This window comes from Choloepus didactylus, chromosome 1 (assembly GCF_015220235.1).
Source record: "Choloepus didactylus isolate mChoDid1 chromosome 1, mChoDid1.pri, whole genome shotgun sequence".
Classification (NCBI taxonomy): Eukaryota; Metazoa; Chordata; class Mammalia; order Pilosa; family Megalonychidae; genus Choloepus; species Choloepus didactylus.
In genome coordinates, this window is record NC_051307.1 from 61,737,178 (window position 1) to 61,747,407 (window position 10,230).

Here is a 10,230-nt window from a genome sequence, read left to right on the forward strand (position 1 = left end):
GTATATGTAAACTACATCTAATATGATGTATTATGCATAGTATATACATAACCAAACATTCATATCCATAAGAACCAGGATCGTCATTCATGGTTAATAAATTTGTTTTAGCCACTGGGCAGCAAATTTTATAATTTGAGAACTATTTTTATTCAAAGCATTAGGAATACATTTATTATTTAGCCATAACAAATAGCACATGTCAAAGGATAAGATGATTGGCACCACTGTGCCTCTGTGTCTTTCCTTAGAAGCTTTTCAGTTGGGTTTCATTAACAGAGATCTGTGTATACATAAAAATATATCAGAAATAATATATAAAAAATGGAGGGAGAGGGATAAGGAATGATTCGGATCTGAAGATAGGAAAAAATGCCAGCTATAGGCAAGAAGATCTCTCTCCAAAGGCCAATAGCCTTTCTTGGCTTTGAAATTGTTAATGACTTAAAACGCAGAGGAATCTACAAACATAGAATCTACAAATGTTTGAAATGCTCCATTGGACAGATCCAAAGTCAAAATTTCACAAACATTCTGTGCATGTCTCTATGCAGAAAAAATAAGAAGTGGATATAATATTCCTCCCTCTTGCCTTCTAACTCTGAAACCTACGACACTACCCTCTGGGGTGGAATCAAGCAAGGCCAGGAAGAGGGTGGGAGGTAGGAAACAGTAGCATTATTGTTGCTGATTTTCCATTTTTTAAGGGAAAAGTTCCTCTTCTGTGATCTTTGTATCTATGATGGCTAGCTAGCTGGCAGCCTAAGAGGTTGGGTAGGCTTCTCATGGGGTGTTGGAGCTGGCAGGCAAAGCCCTGGAGACTGATCCCAGGGCTCAGTCAGCCCTTCCATCTTGCCATGTGAAGGGCCCTGACCCAGTGGGAGAGGAGAATGACTGCCAACTCACTCTGCCCCGGGGTAACCCTGCCCACGGCAGCTGCCATAAATGAGTAACTTCAGCCACTGAACCGTCTTCAGGTGAATGAATGGCCTCCATCTTAACTCCCATTTTTCTTCAGCCATTTCTGTTTTGGGGCCTCTGTGCTTTTCGTTAAGGTTGAAACAGTATTAGTGGGTTTTTAATATGCTGAATGTTTTCCCCCATTGTTTTACATGCAAAAGAAAATGAGAAATAAAAAGCCCCTTGTGGTCTTAGAAGCAATGTATTTGAAAAATTCTATGTGAAGACTTAGTTAAATTCAGGCTTAAAATTCAGTTAAACTTAGTGTGCCAAAATTACAAATGGATATTTAGTTCTCTGCATTTTAAAATGTTTAACAACTGTGTATAGTATTCTATGTAGTGTAGAAATATCACAGTGTACATGATAGATTGAATTAAAGGCTTATTTATATAAATTATTGTAGAATTCAACACATACATTGTTCTCAAAAGGAATTGTCAAAATCATCTAATTTGACCAATGCATTTTTCAAATGAGGAAACTAAGAGAAGTGAATAGCGAAATTATTCAGGAACAAAATCTCTTTTTTTTTAAATCATTCAGCTGCTATACATGGATACAATTATAAAGTTTGTCAAGATGTTGATTTATTTCTGTTCCAGTTGGTAAATAGCCACCCTTCTGAGTTCTCTGAGCATCTAACTCCTATCATGGCCTCCTGTTGCCTTCCCCAGAAACTCCTGGACCTTTTCAACATCTAGGAACTAAAGATTTAGAACCTTGCAAGTGGGGGGTTGGGGGGGTGGGGGGGGTTGTTAACATCCTGTTATATTGGTTTCTTTTCTGAGAAAATTCTCACAACTCTTAATATGGCATGGATTATGAGCTTACATAAAGGGGTTATGGTTTAAGTCTTTCCCAGATTTATTTAACTGTACAAATTTTTCCTTTTCTTTTTTTTAGGAGCTTTTAATGGAAATGGCACATACTTTGGAATGTACTGCCCTAGAAGATTTTTTATTGGTCAAGGCAGAGCTCTAAGTCTAAATTTGAACTCTGGCTCTGCCACATACTATGTAGCTTTAAGCTATCTGTGCCTTTTTTTGTTTTGTTTTGTTTTTTTAATTATAAAATACAAGCATTAGTTGTATCTATCTCCTTGGATTGTTATGGATGTAAAATTATTAAGACATGGTAAAGCACTTGGAATAATGCCTGAAACAGAGTATGTGCTCAATAAACATCAGCTGTCGGTATTGGTGGTAATAACAGCATTAGCAATGGTTGCAGTAGAAGTAGTACTGGGGATGCCCTGTGCTAATTATAAAATGGCAAACAGATTTTTACTTACATTGAGTCACGAATCATTTCTCAAATCCATGTGTTTCTGATTTTACAGGTTTGAGAAGCAAATGTTTTCATATATTTGAATATGGCTAAGTGAATCAAAATGCCTCCTGAGTCCTTTAAACAATGCTGTAATGTTTGTATCATCTTGCATTTATTCACATAAAACTTATTTTTGAAAGTGTTGAACATTTTCACAGAGGTAAAAGATAAATAATTGCCTCTATCGTTTTCATTACTCCAAAAGGAAAATATCATTAGCAACTTTCGGTAAGAAAATAATAGTTTCAAAACAAACAGTTGCACCCAAAAAAAATGTGCAATTATTTCTGTTTTGTGAGTTTTCAAACCTCACACCTCTGCCCAAAGCCACAGTCTTCGAAAACAAGATAAGCACACTATTATCAGTAATTTTCCAGCAGAGTCTCACACATGAAACGTGGGAAGAGTGGAAAGAGAGCACCAAACCCAACCAGCACACCTCTAGACCACTGATTGTAAACACACAGTTATGACCTAACTATTGGTGAGCAGCACACCAAGCAAAGGTGGGGTGGGAATAAACTGATGGAAAGCCCCACTCAGAACATTTGCTCCTGAGTAGCTCTGTAACTTGGATTATCAATTCCTTTCATAGTTTCAAGAGAGTTTATGAAAGTATGTCTCTCCAAATATGCAAGAGCAGTTGTCCTATACCTTTTTCTTGCCTACTTTCAATAGCTCAATAGTTCTTACATAGAAGAACCTCACAATATGAAGACACAATGGGGATGGAATTAAACTAACAGGAATGCCATTTTGGCATGTTTTTTTGTTTGTTTGTTTGTTTGTTTGTTTCAAATTGTTAAGGAAGTATCTCTTGATCATAGGAAAAGTCTGCCTTTGAAGTTGCCGTATTAAAAAATCAATTATAGTGTGAAAGACCAGCTATATTAGATTAAGAATAAATTTTAATTGTAATCAATAATCCTGGGATCTAAGACATGATAGCAAGCCTATACCATGTACTGACTCCAATCAGAGTATATTCACAGCAATTAACAGGTTGAAGCTTAAACCCAGCTTAGTCCTGCAGACATCAGCCTCTGAGTTCGTGAGCGGAAAGAACCATCTCTGGTGCCCTTATTTAGTGGGCATGACTAAACCAAACCTGGGGAAGGAACTGACTTGCTCATTTGGGCTGCCCAACTCATGCATGATCTCCTTGTCAACAAACTCCTCCTTATTAAAAAAAAAAAAAAAAAAAAAAAAGGCAGGGATTTTGGTGGCTGAATTTTAGCATTTCTGGTGAAAACAATGTTCTCAATTCATACCTCAGAATAATTCCTACATGGGTTAAAAATATTTTCCCTTCTTTGTATTCCTCTCTTCTCCCCTTTCATCCTGCAAAACTTCCCTTTATTCCTCAGGCCACTAATTCTCAGTAGCGCCAAGTCTTTAGGTCTCTAGACAGAAGGCTTTGACCGGAGTGTCTTTAAGGGAAAACAGAACTGTGGGTTTCAAGGAATCTGGCATCCACTATAACCACTAGCTCTGGGACTTTGAGTAAAAGACTTTGCCATCCAGTTACAGAGACTTCAGTTTCACATGTGTAAAAAGGAGGAAATCAGACTACATGGTTTCAAATGTTCCTTCCAATTTGAAAATTCTGTCTATGCTTCTAAATTCACAAGAGAGTAGCACATGGAAACTATAATAATCTTACATTTTACATTAATTTTAGGAAAAATTAAAAGAAGAACTCTCACCAAAAAGATGTTGACATTATCAAAGGAAGGGACAAGGTTTTTGTGGAAGATTCCTAAGGCAAGGGTTACAGTACTAAATGATCCAACATGGAAATAGAGAAGTAAACCTTCCAACTGCAGCAGAATAAGCTATTCCTAGGCAGTGGGCAAGGAGACCAAAATGTTTCCACATGGCAAGTTGAGACCCTGGTGTTTCTTCTTCTACCTCGCCCACTTTCTCATTCCATATCTTACCAGGTTTGAGTCCAAAGCATATCACAAGCATCTACTGGAAGTTGGGGTGATGCACTAATGGAACCTGTCATTCTCTTTCTCTCTTTCTCTCTCTATCTAGGATTGCACAAAGCTCTTACTTCACACAGAAATGCCTTGTTTTCTCTTATGATATAAGATGTCATTTCCCAGGAGGAAATAGTTGGTTCAGGAAATAATGATAATTCAAGGTGGGGTTACAAAGGGGAGATCACAAAGGATGGTGCAATAGTCTGGGGTTGGTAACCAAGGAGCTTTTATCTATGTCCAAAAGGAAGAGGAGGGAGACCAATTGCCAGCACCCAAGAAGAGTCTTCACTCCACAACTTTAGAGAGGGCTGCTGGCTTGAAGTAACCCCACAGGAAGGAAGCCAGGGGAATAAACACCCTCGAGGCAATACGATCTCAATCCTTGAAAGTTGATGTACTTCCTCTAAGCAATTCTTTTAATGTTCCCAGTCTGGTAAAAGTGTATCCTTACAGAGAAGCCAGCAGCAGAAAATTCTTCCACTGACAGAGTCTCAAAACAAAGCTGACTTTCTGGCATGACAAAGGAGTGATTATACTAATCTAAAATTATTTCTTACTCCCAGAATATGCTCCTCTACCAGAGATTAAAAGGCTGGTAAAAATAAAAAAAATTAAAAAAAAAGTTTGCCACTCGTTATTTCCTTTGAATACTTGACAGACTGGTTTTCCTTTGGATACACTCATTGTGAATATACTTCACCCATGGCCAACTTATTAGATTTAAAACTGGAGGGAAGTCATCACTAAAGCCCTGTCTCAAATGCCAACCATTGTTTCAGAAGGCCATGGGGTCAGATTTCTGAAGTATTACAAGAAAGCTATTTCAATCTGATGATCTTGTATTATGCCCTGCCCTATCCTATGTCTTTGTTAACAAACCCTGGTTGGATCTATTCTCTTAATTGCATTTCTACCCAAAAGATCAAGCCTAATTCTCTTCAAGGTCTGTCTTAGTTTGCAAGGGCCCTATAACAAGTACCAAGACTGGTTAGCTAAAACACAGGAATTTATCGTCTCACAGTTTTGGAGCCTAGAAATCCCAAATCAAGGTGTTAGCAGGCCACACTTTCTCCAAAGTCTGTAGCATTCTGGTCGTGACTTGCTGGCAATCCAGAACTCAATCTCTGCCTGTGTCAGATGGCCATCTGTCTCCTCCTGTCTCCTCACTCCTACTGCTTATAAGGACTCCAGTCATATTGGATTAAGACCCACCCTGATTCAGTTTGGCCTCATCTTAGTAAGATCTTTGATAAGCTTATTTACAAATGACTTCATATCTACAGGAAAGAAGGTTAGGGCTTAAACATGTCTTTGTGGAGAACAATGATTCAATCCACAACAAGGTCTATCCTGGGGCAGTAAATATGTGACAAACTGATTTTCACACCCATACTCACAATAGATATGATTACTCACCCATGGACTCTAGACTAAGAATAGTGCTCTAGGCAGTCAATACCCTTCAGAATTCAAACTATTTTCTAAACCACTGATCTAAACCTTTCTTTATACCAATCCTCTTCTAGTCGATCAGAATACTATTGTATTTTCAGGCAGATGTGACACTTTGAGGAAGCGCTCCCAGACTTTCAGCCAATTCTTCTTGGTTTGAGGATCCCACTCTTAGTTATAGTGGTCTTCATATCCTTGGCTGAAATCATCAACCCTTTTGCCCTTGAGGTCTTTGTGACACTGTAACCACATCTATGCTGCTTGTCCAAGGGCTGAGTGAATACTAAAGATACCTTTAATAACTGATGCCACCCAATTCTGTCCATATGAACTATGATAAAAATGTAGGTTACTGGTCCATTTACTGTGGCTAATCAAGAAATAGTTCAGTGTCTACATAGTCTAGTTCCTGGAAATTGTAAAATATAGTAGTGCATTTCTCTGTCAATAAATTCTTTTTTGGCCAAAGGGATTATCTTCTGCTTCATTCCTCTTATTTAGTCCCTCTAGGCCTTTCAAAATGGTGTGAATATATACTATAAAAGACTTGTTAGGATCTATTGCAATAAATCATTGCCACATTTTAATAGCTCATCCCCCTGTAATTAACCTTCTACTAGTATTAATTATAAATCATGCTTCCCTTTCTTTTCTGTTCCTGTTAGTCTTGTAATATCCATTGGGTTAAGGAGTATTTATAACTAATCAAAATTTATACTTCTTGTATGCCATGCTACTTACTATAAATACTTTGGTAAACAAATTCATCTTCTTATGTGTTTGTCTTTACCACCTAAGCCAAAGTTCTTCTACTCCCCAGTGAAACAGGTTTGACAGGGCAAGGGGTACATCAACTAGTGGGTATTCCTTCCCTGTTTTATGTTTTAAGCCCAAGGATTTATCTATCAAATAAAATCCTATAATACTGAAGTTGGGAAAGGACTTTCTTGATGCTTAAAACAGGTAATGTTTATCAAGACAATACAAGATACTTAAATCAAAGTCCTACTTACTGTGTCATACGTAATAGGTAACATAAACTAAGATTTGCCTCAAGAAAATGTAGATCAGTGTGTGATGGCAGACTTTATAAAGCTCATTCACTTGTTCAACAAATACTAATCATTACTAAACACAAACATTAGCCAGACCCTGTTCTGCGCACTATTTGTAGACTATCCTTAAACTTAGGAGGCTGTGTGGAAGGCAACTGCCAGATCAACACACTTTAGATGGGTCAGAAATAGGTGGAGTTTGTGTGGATGAATCATAAATCTGGCCCTGTTTGGCATTTTTTTCATAATCTTATATGACTTTAATTGTGAATATTTATTTACCCAAATATATAAGCATAATGCTACCTAATTCCAACTCTTTGATCTGTGTGATTATAAAGAACTTCTATAAATAGAGGAAGATAAACACTTAGACTGAAGTCTTACATGTTCAGCTGATTAAAATCCTATTTCTTTAAAAGATGGATGCTTTGGCTAAATATTTGACTTTTTCTTTCTTGTGTCCTAGGCTAAGCCAAGTTCTTTGATATCATAATTGACTTTTTTAAACGCCTTTATTCACCCTTCTGCTGCCCAAAGTTCCTGTCTTCAGAGTTTCACTTTACCCAGTCTTTTGATAACACCCTGAATTATAGTGAATTAAACAAAGATTAGTGAACAATTCCAAAATATCATTAGTTTGCTTTCTTCCTAGAGGATGCACATAAAGGAACAATAATAAAAGTTCAAAGAAACCAAAATTATTTTTTCCCTTCCCAGTATATAACACCACCAACTCTATAGGCAAGTAATTATTTACAAAACTGGTTTAAAAAGTAGTTAAAATTTGTGTTTCATTTAGAATTCCTGTGTTCCCATATTTTGTTTTTCTCATATGATTTAAGAATTATTTTATTGTACCTAACATTTCAAGTACATAAAACTAAGATAATTATTGTAGTTAATAAAGTAGAAAACAAAAGAGGAAAAAACAATGCCCTGGTTACGAAAACAGTCATTGAAACAAAGCTCATCTCAGAAAGAAAAGGAAGTCAACAATGCAGCAGAAGCAAAAAGATCTTTCTAATATTGTACTCTTTGACTAGAAGGTTACTGATAATTAGGAGAATAAACATACCCGCCCTCTTCTACTCTACAAAATGCCTTGTCTTTACACAATTATGCAGAATCTTACCTTAAAGGGGAAGGAAGATCACAGGCTACCATATCACTGCTTTTTTATTCAAACTAAAAGCCACACTTTGGTGTTTTTAAAAAGTTAAATGAAATCTAGAATATCAAATAGGAGGTACATGGAGAAAAAAAAAAATAAGGAAGCCAGAAGCATGCTTTCTGGAGGAATGGTTTCTGAAAGCTTTCTTGAAACCACCTCAGTTACAGCTAATAGAGTTGACGTTAGAATGAGCATCGCGTGCCATTCTTGAAGGGTCATGGGGGCTGACTCATTTGCTTTATCATTTCTCATGAAAGTGAGAGGTGGTAGCCATCACCAGGGAGAAAAGAGTGACTTGGTGACTGATCTCTTTACTAAAAGGAGGAAAGCAATCACACGCAAGGTTCAGAACCTCCCCACTCCCAGATAAACCCAGCAGCAGTACAAAGGAAGTTATTTCTATTCATGAAGACAGGTGGCAACTGAAAACACAGACATAAAGAAAATAATAATAAATACCTTTGCACTTCAAAAATATAGCAATAGTAAGAAATATTCACAATTTTTTTAGTTCCCACCCATATGTTACACTCTTTGCTATATATGACATGTTAAAAATGGAATTGATTACAGTCTTGTATTTTGAAAATTATTTCCTTTTCTAAATGCATCACTTCACTTTTAACTGTCTAAAAAAACCTTTACGGTTCATTTGCTCTAAAATATCAGGTACAATTTTAATCAATTGGTGGGGCAAAAGTCACATACTCAGGTTGTTGAGCAGTGAGTGATGCAAACAGTAGAAAATGGTAAATGTCCTAAGAGAAGTGCAAATGCCAGAGAGAGTCAGTTTCCTTCTTTCTTGAAACAGTGGGGGTTGACTTTTTATTGAGCTGAACTTCAAAGAAATGCCTTTCTCTGTGGATCTCAGAAGGGCATAGCAAAAGCAACCATTGTTGAGTACTTACTGGAGAAGTGAGGGCAGACACTTTTCTAAATACTTTGCAAGCATATCTATTTTAATCCTTTCAACAACTGGGAGAGATAAATATTGTCATCCCCATTTTGGAGATGAGAAAATCGAGACACTGAGTTAATGGGAAAGTAGAGTAAAATTGATGGAATCGAGGCAGACTGATACCAGTGTCAGTCCAGTGTCTAAATATTTCAAAAGCACATCTGTCTTCTTTGTGACTAATAACCAACGGTTTTGAATTACTTCAATTTACAAAGCATATCTTCATATAGTGTCTTGATTTATCCTCACTAAAGCTCTGATAGGATGCTCTTATTATTAAGCTTGTTACTCAGGTGAGAAAAACGAGTTCCAGAGAGTTCTCAAGATCACTCATCCAGGAAGTGATAGAGCCATAGCCAGAATCAAAATCTTCTGCCTTCAAAGCCTCTGCTCTTTCAGTTTTACCTCCTGCCTCTAATCTAGGCTACCTTCCTCGCCTTGTGATTCATGAGAAGGCTGTGAGGTCCTGCAAATTCTCACTCCCACCTGCCGCTAAACAGGAGCTTTAGCCCATTAGCTTTACAGCTTGTTCCCAGTTAAAAGCCCTTTAACCTTCATCATCTGATTGTACTTTAAGTATGAGAAAGTGTCTGAGATCAGTTTTTGTTGGTGGGAAGGGAAATGAAAACAAGAACAATAAACAAAGGCAAAAATAGAGGGCATTAATACTTAAGGTATACAGGATGATGTGGGTGGGGAATGGAAAAGTTAAAGAAAACTCTGGCTACTGTATAAGTGAGTTACAGACCCACCTTTCCCTGTTCCACCCATCGCCACTCAGCTCAGTGGTTTTCAAACATTTTTGACAGTAAAAACCGATGTTGAAGTAAAAGCTTACATAGTATATAAAGTAAGGAAGTAATCAATATGAATTTATATTAAAATGAAAGTTTACCTATTTTAATGTAAGATATTGCTTTATATGCATTTCAGCATCCAATCCAACTTTTATGGCTGATAATCATTTCCTTTTATCTCAGCAGTTTATTGAGATATATTCACATATCTAATTTTTTTTTAATTTTGTTGCATGACATTGAGAAAAATCCAATTCATAATAATAGATATTTGCAAATGGTAATGCTGTTTAAAAGAGCTCACCTTTGCAGTCTAGGACAACTTCCATTAAACCAAATCATGTGTTTTGAAGGACACTAGCAACATCTAACAATTATTTGCCGCCTTTAGTATAAATATAAAAGTCTGACACATCTAAAATGCACAATTGGCATTAACACCATCTATGGCAAAATATTATCTATATTGACCAAGTTATGTGCTCAATTACTTTTACCTGAGTTTTGGTACACA